Below are 13,368 nucleotides of genomic sequence, written 5' to 3'. Positions count from 1 at the left end.
TTCAGAAGGCGGGTTTCCTGGGTGAACCATGGGGAGGAGGTTTTTTTGCGGGATGTCCGATAAGGTTTGTTAGGGAGGATAGTATTGAGGGAGTTTTTGATCCAAGATGAGAACTCCGCGTCCGCTGTTACGGGGTCGGTGGCAAGACTGGGCTTGGAGAGGTCCAGGATCTGTTCCCATTTTTTGGGGTCTAATTTTGCCCAGGGACGAGCCGGTCTACCGGGAGGTTGAATGGGAGGAACGTTGGTCGGAATCTCCCAACTGAAGGGGATGAGCCTGTGGTCTGACCAGGGCAGAGGGATCGGGGCGTTGGTTTCCAGGGTATCGATGTTACAAAAAATAGGGTCAAGTAGATGCCCATGGCTGTGCGTGGGTTGGTCGTTCTGAAGATGGAGATGATGGGGGGCAAGGTCTAAGAGCAGCTCTGATGCGGTGTTGTCCTCCCCATTATCGAAGTGGATATTAAGATCCCCTAGGATAAGTAGGTTAGACAAAGTGCTTGTCATGGCTGTGGAGAATTCAACGAGAGAGCTGCAGAATTGACCCAAGGCTCCTGGAGGGAGGTAAATGAGGGCTCCTGAGAGTGAGTTACAGGGGGACAGTTGAATGCTAAAGTGAACATTTTCACAGTTCAGTAAAGGACTGTCCCGGAATCTGCATGAGAGTTGTTCCTTGTGGATAATAGCTATCCCTCCTCCCTTTCCTTTCGCTCGATCCAAGTGTTGTATAAGGTAACCCTGCGGTAACGCCTGCACTACATCAAAGTCTGAGTCTGGGGTGAGCCATGTCTCAGTGAGAAATAGAATTTCAAGTTGCTCTTCTTCTAGAAGCATAAAAATGTCATGACTATGTTTGGGCAGGGATCTGCAATTTAGCAGGGCCATCTTAATGATGGTCCGGGGTGCTTGGTTTTTCATCACAGGGGTGAGTTTGAATGAGCAGTGTGGGCAGTGGGTAAGAGAGCTCTCACCGTAATGAATAGTCGTACAGGGAGGCTGGAGGGGCTGATCCATTTGAAGCAGGGAGTCTCTGGTGTATGATATCGTAGGTTGGGTGGAAGAGTCCAGGGTGGCTGGCCCTAGGCCCATCCTGGCGCGGACGGGCGCAGACGGGCTTGCCTTAGGCGCGCTGACGGCGCGCCCGCTGCGCTCGTCCGCTGCGCTTCCTCCAAAGGCGCATATTTAGCGTTGAAGGAGGGGTTAAAGGGGGGGCGTGGCCTCAAAGGGGGCATGGCCTCGGTGCACGCCGGCAATGGCGTCCACAAGTGGTTGTTTGGGTCCGCAGCAACGATAAGATCCGTTGCGCGGGGACTGGGAGATGCTTTTACTGCCAGTAATGTTGCCAGGAAAGATAGTTTTAAAAATACAAAGAAACAGAAGTGACACTCAAATTTTAAAACAGATGTGTTAATCCACAATTGACACAACTAGTGTACATCTGCTTGTGCTAAGACATCAGGCCTTCTAAGGTCTAGTGGGGCTTCTACGGTCTTGCATGGGAATATGCTCCCTCAGTAGAGTGGTCTGGTGGACCGGTCATGAAGGCTGAACCCGGTTCCCCAGTTCCAAGTTCGACAGCTCTGGCCATAGTGCCACATCCTCTCCCCCAGTGAACACCATACTGCCCCACTGAGAGAAACTCACACCAGTGGCGTAGCTATGGGGGGGCGAGGGGGGCGGACCGCCCCAGGCGGCAATATTGAGGAGACGGCGGCCGTGCAGCACTGGTGGCCTGTTGCGGCGGCCTTTATAATTTATTTGGGGACACTCACTGTCTGACACTTTAAAGTAGTGTCAGTCAGTGTCCCCAGTCCCCAAACAAATTATAAATGCCGCCGCAGCAGACCACCAGTCAATCAGACTACAGCCCAGGCCTGACGTCACCAGATCGAGACAGTGAGTGACATCTGCCGGGTGGGGCCTGCGCCGTTGTACAGATTCCCCATGTCACAAGGCTCTTTCCAAAGCAGCCGCATCATAATTAATTAATTTGCAATGCTCGTGCGGGGGTTCGGAGAGGAGGGTGGGAAATAGAAACATGACTCTTACAGCGCCAGCCCCTCTGACACATGAGGAAAACCGGGTGTGTTGCTCGTAGTGCGTGTGTGTATAATATCAGATTTCTAAACAAAAAGCTGTGTATTCCTGCTGTGCTGCCCTCAGTGGGCCTGCCACCCCATTCACTCCCTATTATGCCACTGACACATATTGGCGGCCGCCTGAGACACTATGCGCCAAGGATCACACCTGGACATTTAGTATCAAATTGGCGCCCTCAGCTAGAGTGGGACCCGAATGCTGGCGCCAATCTATCAGGTCACGTGAACAGACGGTCTCCAACAATGATGCACCGTTCGGACTCAGCGTGAGCCAGGCACCACCGTTATATGTTTTTTTTTTCAATTTCCTGTCAATGAGCCTGGCCCCCAGGAGCTTCCCGTGCCGCAGGCGGGAGTTTGATTGTCCTCCCTCCCTGACCTCGACGCCTTTAGGGCAGCCACAGAAGCAGGATGGTGTAGCACAGAGTTGACATGCACACACTATCGGCTTGGCTTTCCTCGAAGTGCAGGGGCCTCCTTTTCCCTAAGTTTTCAGTTGGTTTGAGTTCTAACTAAGGTAGAAAACAAGTTTCTTTTAATAATAGTCGTGTTTGTTTCAGCTGTTGTGGTGCAGGGTCCCGCATGTGCAGCACGTCAGGCTTCCCTCTGGGTACAGTTAGTAATGGGGGCTGCCTCCAAGTAAGTGAGACGGTGCCAGCCTTGCATGTCAGGCCGCGATCACCTACCAGCAGCCAGTGCCAGTCATAAAGTTTCCCAGGGCATGGCTGCAGGCCGGAGTGCTGTGACCATTGATTGTATGTTCCTGTGAGCCTGCTTTGCCCAAAAGGCCCGGGGGTGCGTGCTGCTATCTGCCGCCGCTGATTTACATTCACCCATGGCTTTTTCAAATTACAAGCAGGCTTTGCAACCATAAAACGTTTACATGAGACCCAAAGTTCGTTAGAAAGGTTGGGAGCACTGCAAATATGTTTGGAATAGTAAATTTCTTAACACAGTAAACCAGCATGGAGTCCAATGTACATGATATGTTTATCTGCATGTACATTCTCTCTTTGGTGAACTTCTAGTTTAAGTTTAACAAGTTCAGCAGAGACTCAGTAAATTCTTTTTTGACTCGATGTGCACAAACCATGAGCTAAACATTGTAGGCATTGCCCTGCAACTGCAGAAACGTAGACATGGCCGCCGGTTGTACAGTGGGGTGTCGGAGAACATTCCATAAAGTATAGAACCCCGCGAATTATGGTAATTTCTACATTTTTATTTCTTTATTTGAAATGTTATACCACACACAGACGACATTAAAGTACTCTACAGTTTATTTTTTTTACAAACAAATGTGAGAAATGATTCCAAATAATAAACATACATATTTACAAAGAAATGTTCAGCATGATGTCACAGCACTTTGCAATTTGTAGATACATATTTTGAGAAATGCATCCAAGTCATATCAATCCATCTTAGCAAAGACGTGTTGTCTTATAGTGAACGTTAAGTCATCGGTTTGTTCTTCATGCTACAATATTTGATTTAAGAATGACACTGCATATGTAGCAGTGCAGGTGCTGTAGAGAGCTGCAATTAAATGTCACAAACGTAAGTGTTAGTATTAGGTGTTATGATGCATGAATATGGAGTTTTATTGGATAAATAAAAGTCAATTTTTTCTGGGTGCTGTTATTGAGATGGAATAAGGACCTACTTTGGAGTTTGGCCAATGAGATACTCAGACACAAATGTATTACAGGTGCCTATAGCCTTTGTATACAGAGCACAGGATATGTGCCACTGTGTGGCAGAGTATTCCATTCACCAATCTCTAAATAAGGCCATGTGATTTTTGTTTGTTGAATTTCAGAGCTACAAGCATCAGTTCTTCTTTGTTTCTAGGGTTTCTGTTTTGCCCAGTGACGTGTAATTGCTGATGCTAGGTAGGTTGGTGAAGGGTTTTGAACGTTATGCACACCGTCCTGAGTATGCGGTGTTTCTCTACTGGGAGCGAGCTCAGACATTCTCGAACTGATGAGCTGTGGTCTGCCCTTTCCATGTTTGCAGTAAGCCTTGCTGCTGAGGTTAATAATAATGTTGGGGAAGTCAGGCTCGATAGGCCAGTGAGTAGGGCAGTTTCACCTACCTAACTGGTGACATCTAGAGACTGGACTAAGGTTTGCAGATCTTGTTTGTAGCATAATGCACCACAGCATGCACAAATCTTGCACTGAAACAAGATCTGCTATTCTCGAGTTAGGGCACGAGATAAGGGTTGCCTTAAATCTGGTATTAGTGTTTGAGTTGGAGTGACAGTTAATTCATTTATTTATTTATTATATTTCTTAAGGGCACTGTCACCTGGCAGGCATCCTGGCGCTAGCACTTTCAGAGATACGCAATTATGGGGCCACACTGCAAACAACTAACTAAATCTTCGGAAACAGCCATGTTTTTAGCCTTTTTCTAAAAGGGAGCAGGTCACTAACTTGTCTAAAGTCCAGGGGAAAGGCATTCCAGAGCTTTGCAGCTGCCACCTCAAAGGATCTGCCGCTTGATCTCACCTTCCTGAATCTAGGTACCTTTACTAGCTTTGCCCCTGACGAGCGCAAAGTTCACATGGGGACATACCAAGCAAATTTCTTTTGAAAGGATACGGGCCCCAACCCATTCAGGGCTTTAAACACTAGGCAGAGAGATTTGAACTGGACTCTTTGTCTCAGTGGAAGCCAGTGTAATTCCGCTAAAGCCAAGAAGGAGGAGGACCTTCTAGGCCAGCCAAGAACTAATTTGGCTGCCATTGACTGGATCCTCTGCAGCCTATCAAATAGGAAGTTAGGAGACTCCAGCAACAAGGCATTGCAGTAGTCTAATCTACTGAGAATAGTACTGCGTGCTTTCAATGTGCGAGCCAAAGGGGGAAGCAGAGGGAAAATCTTCCTCAATGACCTAATAATAGCTAGACAGCAACCCACTGTTTTCGTCACCTGCACTTCCAGGGTTAATTTACTGTCAAACGTCACACCCAGGTTACAAGCAGTCTTTACAGGCTGAATGGGGGTTGGGGTGTCCATGGGCCAGAAGTTACTGGGCAGCCTGGAGGGAAGCCTTTCAGTAATACAGTAAAGCACCTCCGTTTTGTCAGCATTAAATTGTAGCACATTTTCCCTAAGCCACGACGCCGTATTTGTGTTAGAAAGAATTAGGTTACAACTAAGATGAGGGTGATGGTTAGATGAATGGGATAGGGGTGGAACGAGGACTGGAATTATTAGCATTACTTGGATTAACAGTAGGTTTAGAGATAAATGTATGATTATGTTTAAATTGCTGGTTAGTTTTAAGGTTTGGATGAACACAAGTGTTTTGATTGGGTCTTACCGCAGGTTTGTGGTTAGGGTTTGTGTTCTAGGTTTAGAGTAACAGTTAAAGTAATTGAGCTGACAAGCTTGTGGAGATGCACTGTGCGCCTGTGAGAGGTTCTGAGGCCTGAAAGGATTGTGGCAGATTGTTCAGCAACCCCAGATTAAATTTGTTTTTACATCGCAGTTTTAAAAGCAGCAGCATTCCAGCTCAAGACGCTGGGAATCGGTGTGAGCTAAAGCAGCGCGGTGGCCCTTCCTGAAATCCTGCAGGGTATCAGTCTGTGTGTTCTCCTTTGTACTACCGGTCACCGGTGCATTCAACGGTGTAGCCTTGGACCGTGTCATGTATGTGCATGTAACTTGCATGATCGAGGTAACTATTAGCGGCGATACTACGTGTCTCTCGTCCTTTTTCCCCAGCGCCCCCTGGGGGGCGGCAATCGAGGGAGAGCCCCAGACGCCAGAAGCTCTAGCTATGCCTCTGACTCACACTGCCTTCAGCTACAATGTAATTGTGCCGCGCTATAAACACTTGGATGTGCCTCAATTCAAATTATGCACTTGATAAGAGTAATATGCTGCCTAAAAAAAAAGTAAAAGCACACACTCATAGGGAATGAAAGATTAAGAAAAGCATGTGAAATGTAAGCAGAAAGAACATGGTTACCTTAACGATCTCTCACTCACTATTCAGAAATCAGCGAGTGGTTTTACCTGAAAAGTTAAGGACATGACTACAGGGTCCCAAAGGGAACCGTTTCAATGTCCATTGCTTATATCCTTACAAAACGTAAGCAGTCTGGTTTAAAAAGACAACATCCATAAACACAGAGCCATGGTTCACATTTTGTTTTCCAATCCACCCATCAACCAGGTATTGCAATACATCCAGGAATGGTGCACTTCCCCACCTGGGGACAACAATGCTGTCCAAAGAAAGACGGGAAAACAAAAGTAGAGCTGCACTGCAAAGTCTGTAAAGTGAGGCTAATGTGTTTGGATGTGAATAAAACCAATCTGGCCACTTTGTAACCACTCTGTCTTGCTTTATTTAGTTATGTATTTATTTTTCATATTTAAAACCTTTTATTTCTCTCCATCCTGAGGCTGCACTTTGGAATAGAAAAATGTCAGAAAAAGGGCATATCCCGCAAGTGTTTTTCTTTTTTGGATCCATTTCACAGAGAAGCAACTAAATGAAAGAAGGAAAGAGAGGTTGTGAACTGTTTCTTCAATTCACAGTTTTCAGTAAGTGAGGAGCAAGACAGAAAGAGAGGGAATAATAGGAAGAGAGGGGGGGTGGCAGCTGCCAGCACAGAAAACTGAACCGCCCCCCCTGTCCCAAAACCGGCCCTCACCCCATCCAGCCTACCGGGGGATTGCCCGGTGCCTGGACTTACCAGTCCGGTCCTGGAGGAGATAAGGTGAGTTTGCAAAATATAGAATAACCTCGGGAGAGAAGTCATCTTTCATAGAGCTGCCTCCCTGGTAAAGATGAAGAGTATTCTAATGTAACACATCCAATTGGAGCCATTCTAGTTGAGGGGTGAGGTTCTGTTCTAGGAAGAGGAGTTAAACTTTTGTCATGAATATTCCATGGTATCTGAAGCCTATTAATTCAATCGGGGCCTCGCATCCTGTTGGAAGCCTAGGTGGGGGCCTGACAGGGAGAAGACTACTGACTTAGCCCAATTAATTCTATATCCTGAATAGCTCCCAAACAAGTCCAAGATGTGTAGGATAAGGCTATCAAAAAGTATGTTTCAGAAACATACAACAGAATATGTCGGCATATATTGAACTGCGCTCCTCCCACCCACCTTTCGAAGGGATCCCCGCACCATTGGATCGGCCCTGACCCCCGTCGCCAAAGGTTCTAGTGCTATGACAAAAATCAGAGGTGACAGCGGGCTTCCCTGCCTTGTGCCTCGTCTTAGTGGAAAGGGACCGGATAAGTCTCCATTTACCTTCACTCTTGCCAGGGGGCTTGGTATAGTAACCTTCTCCAAGCAGAAAACTTTGGGCTGCAGCCCAGTCTCGCCAGGACGTCAAATAGGTTCTGCCACTCTATACTATCGAATGCCATAGACGCATCTAGCACCTGCAGCACTGACTGTGAAGCCTGCAGTGGAGCCGTCATGTGCAGGACTCCAAACAGTCTCTGTAGATTATGGTGGGTGCTTCTGTGGGGCATAACACCTGACTGGTATGAGTCAGCGTGGAGAGGACCGGGGTCAGTTTCACCCCCAATACCTTGGCCAAAACCTTTGCCGCCACGTAAAGCAGAGAAAATGGCCTATATGAATTGCAATCTTCCTGAGGCTTGCCGCTTTGTGAATTACCACAATTGTGGCAGTATCTTGATCCACTGCAATCACGCCAGTTCCTTAGCAGCCCTAAATATTTCTAGCATTGGACAGGAAACTGTCTCAGTCACACTCCTAAAAAGTTCCACTGGCCCCCTACTGCCTTTCCGGATTAAAGAGCACTAAACGCCCATGTCACCTCCCCAGCTGTCAGATCAGCCTCAACAGTCTTCATCATCTCACTGGGAAGAGTACCGAGGGAGAAGTCTTTTAGAAACTCATCACAGTCTGTTCTTTTCTGATGCTGTTCAGAGTGTGTAAGTCAGCGTAGTAGGAACAAAGGTGTTAGCAATATTGGCACTCGTTTGTAGTACACCTGACCTGTCCTTGAACCCCACTAGGCATGCCCTGTCTTTATCCCTTTTATCTAGCCAGTTCAGTAATTTGGAGGCCTTGTCTCCACCTTCATAGAGACGGCGCTTTGTGGCCAGAGCATAAGACCTCACAGTATTATAAGCTAGAGATCGCAAATTTTGCTGAAGCGATCTGTGTTGCACTTCCGGGCAACCAACCCCTTGCCAGCTCTGTTTGAAGTGCCGGGATATCTCACTCAAAGGTTCTACATTCAATTGCAGCCTCTCTCTTCTTCTCCCCAAACAGGGCCTGGGCCTGACCACGAAACAGAGCCTTAAATGCTTCCCGGAGTATGCCCGGGAATTAGACTTATCCCTGGTTTTCTAAAAAATATAATTCTGTGGACATACACAGCTTGTCTCTTATCTCTTCATCCTGGAGATGCCAAGGGTCAAGTCTGAGAAAGGCAATCTGACTTATATCTGGGCCTTTGATAGTGATCGGATAGTACTGATGTCAAGCATCTGTAAAACATCCCACCTGATTATGGAAGGCAAAGAGGTAGTCCAGATGTGAGAGGGATCCATGAGGGGCAGAATAAAATGTATACTGAGACTGGTGGGGGATATGGAGTCTCCAAAAATCTGTCATCCCCATTGCTGATACAAAGGTCTGGAGGGACCCCACATCTGGGCGGCCTTGTGATACCCCCACCTATCTTGGGCGTGGTCCATTGCTGTATTCATATCATCCCCCATCAGTAGTGTCCCTATCAGGAGCTCCAAAAGGAGAGCTCCCAGTCTGGGGAGGACCCTGGCTTGAAGCCTGGGGGGTATATATACAGAGCATATGTTCAAGGTGCGACCTTCCCACACTATAATGGCAGCATAGCAACCCTGGGCACTGCACCACATCTTAGATGCTGCAAATGGTAGCAAAGTTTTGACTAGAATGCCCACACTGTGAGTCAGTGGAGTAGCCTGCGTGGGCCAAGAATTTATAATCAAAGCGGTCCAGTGCCTTAAAGTGATTGCCCCTCAGGTGTGTTTCCTGGAGCAGAACAAAATCAGGGGAGTGACTCTTAATATACTGAGGGACTAAGGTATGTTTGATCGTGTTGCCTAACCCATTCATGTTCCAAGTCCCTATGTGTATTTGTTTGAACCTCTCTATAAGCATTTACTTATCTTAATGCCTAAAGCGACAGTGGAACACATATGTAACTCTCCGCCCCGCTACCCTTAATGTGTGTTTCAGATGAGCATAGCCAAATAACTTTCCAGTAACTGCAAACACACCCAATAGTTTCCCCTGCCCTGCATCCCTGTCTAGAAAGTTATGAACGTCCCACTTCCCCAACCTGCAGAGTAACTGTTGCCTTGTGCATGGAACAGTGGAAGGGCTTTACCTCCGTCGCCAACTTATATGAATCAAAACTTGTCGAATCTAGTCACCCCTTTACAATAGAACATCAACATTACACTTACTTCTGTGAAGGCTCGCCACTCATCCCCCTTACTCCAGTGGAGGTTAAACCACAGACATCACTTAATTATGCCACTTTGATCAAATGCTGCCCAGCTTACTAAACCAACTCCTCCCGCTCACCCAGGCAGGCACCAGCATGCATCAGATATTGTTCATAGTCAATCCTGATCAGATCTTCTGTAGTCTCGACAGCTGGACGGGGATCCCAAGTTCTGCAACTCTGCGGTCTCTCCTAGTCCAGAATTATTCTTTGTATTTCATCTGTGTCCCACTCTATTTCAGCCCTCCATCCAGTCCCATGCTTCCTTCGGAGGCACAAAAAGGTGCGATTTGCCCCCAGCAACTATTCACAGCTTGGCCGGGTACATCATCATTTATGGATTTTTTTAGAGTCAAAGGTTCGTCATTAAAGCTGAATCAGGAGAGTGAAGTCTGGAAAAAAAAATAGTTGCATTTTCGTATTGTAGGTCACTTGCAATATAGTGTCACGGTCCCTGAAATTGAAGATACGAGCTATGATTGACCGCAGGGGCAGAGGGAGCCTAGGGCGCAGTAGTGGTCCTAGCGACCTATGCGCTCTCTCCACTGAGAACAAATTGAGAGTTTTTTCAGGCAGAGTGTGTTAAGTATTAGGTCTTCTATATTATATCAGATATTATTCCGCCACGCTCTCCCTTCTTGATCATCAAGCGGTGACATACCTCTCCTTGCTGTTTTCGTCAGTTTAGTCACTTGTTCTTCTAGGCGTTTTGTTTTGAATTGCAGCCAACTTATATTTGTTTCCACCACTGCCACTTTCTCTGCCATTCCTCGGAAATCATCTCTGAGTAGGTTTAGCTCTTCAGTCACCACATCTAGTTTCGGTTCCGCAGTGCTGTGTGTGATAGAAGCCCAGGTAGTTTGCTCCGGTTCCGCTATTGTCCTCCACCTTCACCTCTAGGCCACACCTACAGTGGCAGTTAGTGACTGTGAGCCTCCAGCATGCACCCTGTGCCCAAAGAGTTTGTCTGGTGTGCGGGGCCTCATCAACTGTCCAAGCTCCTCAGGTGTCAGTGCGCCAGTCAGTCCAGAAGGCCAAGAGAGGGTGTCGCCGTTTTGCCCGCTGCTGCAGTCCAGTAAGGGCACTTCAATCTTCTTTCAAGTGTCTTATTTACAGTGGCAGGCTCCCACCTCTCCTCTCACTTGTTCCCCCCTCATAAACCTTGAAGGGGGAGTAGAAATTCAAGCAGATAATGACGGATATCTCAGGATTATTCCATGGCGATCAGAGGAGCCGACTCAGTGTGCGGCCATTCCACTTGACAGCAGGCCACACTCCCCAGAAATGAGTCCTGGCCTATATTAGTTCTAAGGACTGCAAAACATGGATCAAAATGGAATTTTTCCACATGCTTGTGCTGCACCCCTTTTTGCAGGATCAGTTTTATGCGTGCCTTCCAAGTGAATGGTTGTGGGAGCAACATCGAAAGGATATGAATCTACCTATATCCGGGCAACAAATTGGTCAAATCCAACTGCCAATAGAAGGTGGTGGAATTTTCCATGCTTAATTGGGACTTTAAATGAACTTTGACAAATCTGCAATCATTTCAGTAAAACTAATTCAGTTTGTAGGGCGATTCCTTGATACACACAGGTCAGAAAGGTATATCATTTAATGGTCACGCTATGCATATTCCTCAAATATAAGTATCTAACTAACCCTCGCATCAGTTGACCCTACAGATCACTTCAGAGCTATATGGCATAATGCTTCTTTTTAGACCTGTGCTCTTGGTGAGGCCTCTGAAAGAATGTCTAGATGATCCTCTAGTAGCTGGTGAAAAGACTTCCTTCCTCGCACAGCACACTTTAAACAGGGCAGGAGCCCTTCAGAGTCGTTATACCCCACAGAAAGCACAGTGCACTTTTCCCCCGCCGCCGCGAGGGGACCGGACCACAACTCATAGCAGCCTTTGCGCCAGGAGGCACCAGTGCGTGTTCTGTGCATTAGCCGGTGCACTTAAGCGGCCCAGGGAGGGAGCCTCTAGTAGCTGGTGAAAATTTCTTCCTCGCACAGCGCACTTTAAACAGGGCAGGAGCTGGAGCCCTCGGGGTGGTTATACCCCACAGAAAGCACAGTGCACTTTTCCCCCGCTGCCGCGAGGGGAGTGGACCACAACTCCCAGCAGCCTTCGCGCTAGGAGGCGCCAGCATGCTTTCTGTGCGTAATCCGGCGCACTTAAGCGGCCGCAGGCTGCCCTAACGGGGACTGTCTATAAATACTTCATGTAGCCTAAAAGAAATCATTGAACCGCTACATTTTCAGGAGAACTGGTTGCTTGGGATCAAAATTAACTCACGGAGACAGCAGCGTCCTCTGTTGTTTTTTAGTGCCTACATTAAATGTAAATGTAAATGTGCTTGTATTTATATAGCGCACTTCTACCCAGAGGTCTCGTAGCGCTGTATTCATACCACTGTGGAACCCATCCTGGCTTTCCTGTGAAATGTCCACTCCTGGGCACCCCCAAGGTGAAGCCAGGTATCCAAGCGCTGCTGGGGCCGTTGTGTATATTAAGCAAGCTATTGCCCAGAGTCACAGAGTGAGACCCATGATTAGACTAGGCACCGAGGCGAGAATTATCAGGTCCGGGGAAATTGAGTCCATTGGCCGCCGAGGCGGGAATTGAACCCTGGTAACGAGCAAGATCTCTGCATCAGGGTCTGCCGCTCTAACCATTGAGCCACGCTTCTCCAAGAGCCATGCTTCATTGAGCCACGCTTCATCTGAGCGCTCGAACAAAAAGGTCTCAGTTAAACTTACTATTTACAGATCTGTGTGATCTGGTCAGAGATTTCCTACAAGTAGACTTTCTCCTCACGGGGGACTTCAACATCAACCTCTTTCAAGGGACCCTGCAGGACTCAGAAAGTTTCCTGTTATTCACCCCACCAGAATTGAAGGTTCAGGTAAAACCCAAATCCCAATTGCGTTGCAGCCTGAGGGAACACTGGGTCCTACAACTTTATACTGTGGGTTTCATTATATTGAACAGAAGATTCCCACAGGACATCCCACCAAATTGGTTGTGGAGAAACAGCTGAAAGCTTTCTTGCCTAGACTATACCATCTGCAACACAGACATGCTTCCATACATAGAAAACTACAGCATCATAGTGCGTTCTGAGAGGGATCACCGCCCACAAGTTATTACTATGGCCCAAAATTTAGTTCACAGCAAAAATTACACATATAGGAGTGCACTCCAAAAATCTAAAACGTTTACTTTGAAATGATGATATCAGTAGAAAGATCATTAAAGGGTGCAAGCAACTCACCATACGTTGTAATCCGGGGACTGCTTCTCCAATAACTGACTGGATACATTTTTGTTCTCAACTTTGAAGTCAATTCCGACTACCACTGCGACATTGTGGTGGCTCTAGTAATAAACAGAACTCTCTTTCTACGCATACAATGGTGCTAAAGAAAACCAGAAGTGTCTGAAGTGTCACCCTCAGGGCAGCTAGGAGGCCTCCTGAATCCGAAGAGTTATTGATAAACTATAAAATTGCACAAACTACAGACGGGCATGCCAAAACAACAAACAACATAATCTCTAACAATTTTGGTGTACTCTTTTTTGTGCAAGTAAAAGCCATAATTCAATAAAGTTTGGGGCATTAGTAAACAGGCAAACTAATGGAAATACCTGCCTGGGGAGTGCAAATATTTCAGAGCAAGAATGGGTAACATTCCTGACTGGACACTTCCAGGCGGATGAGAGAAATGAATATACATTGAATAACAGTACTGTACTCC

The sequence above is a fragment of the Lissotriton helveticus genome, chromosome 9, assembly GCF_964261635.1.
Source record: "Lissotriton helveticus chromosome 9, aLisHel1.1, whole genome shotgun sequence".
In the NCBI taxonomy this organism is placed as follows: domain Eukaryota; kingdom Metazoa; phylum Chordata; class Amphibia; order Caudata; family Salamandridae; genus Lissotriton; species Lissotriton helveticus.
The sequence above is the reverse complement of the archived record's forward strand: the minus strand, read 5'-3'. Positions refer to the sequence as shown.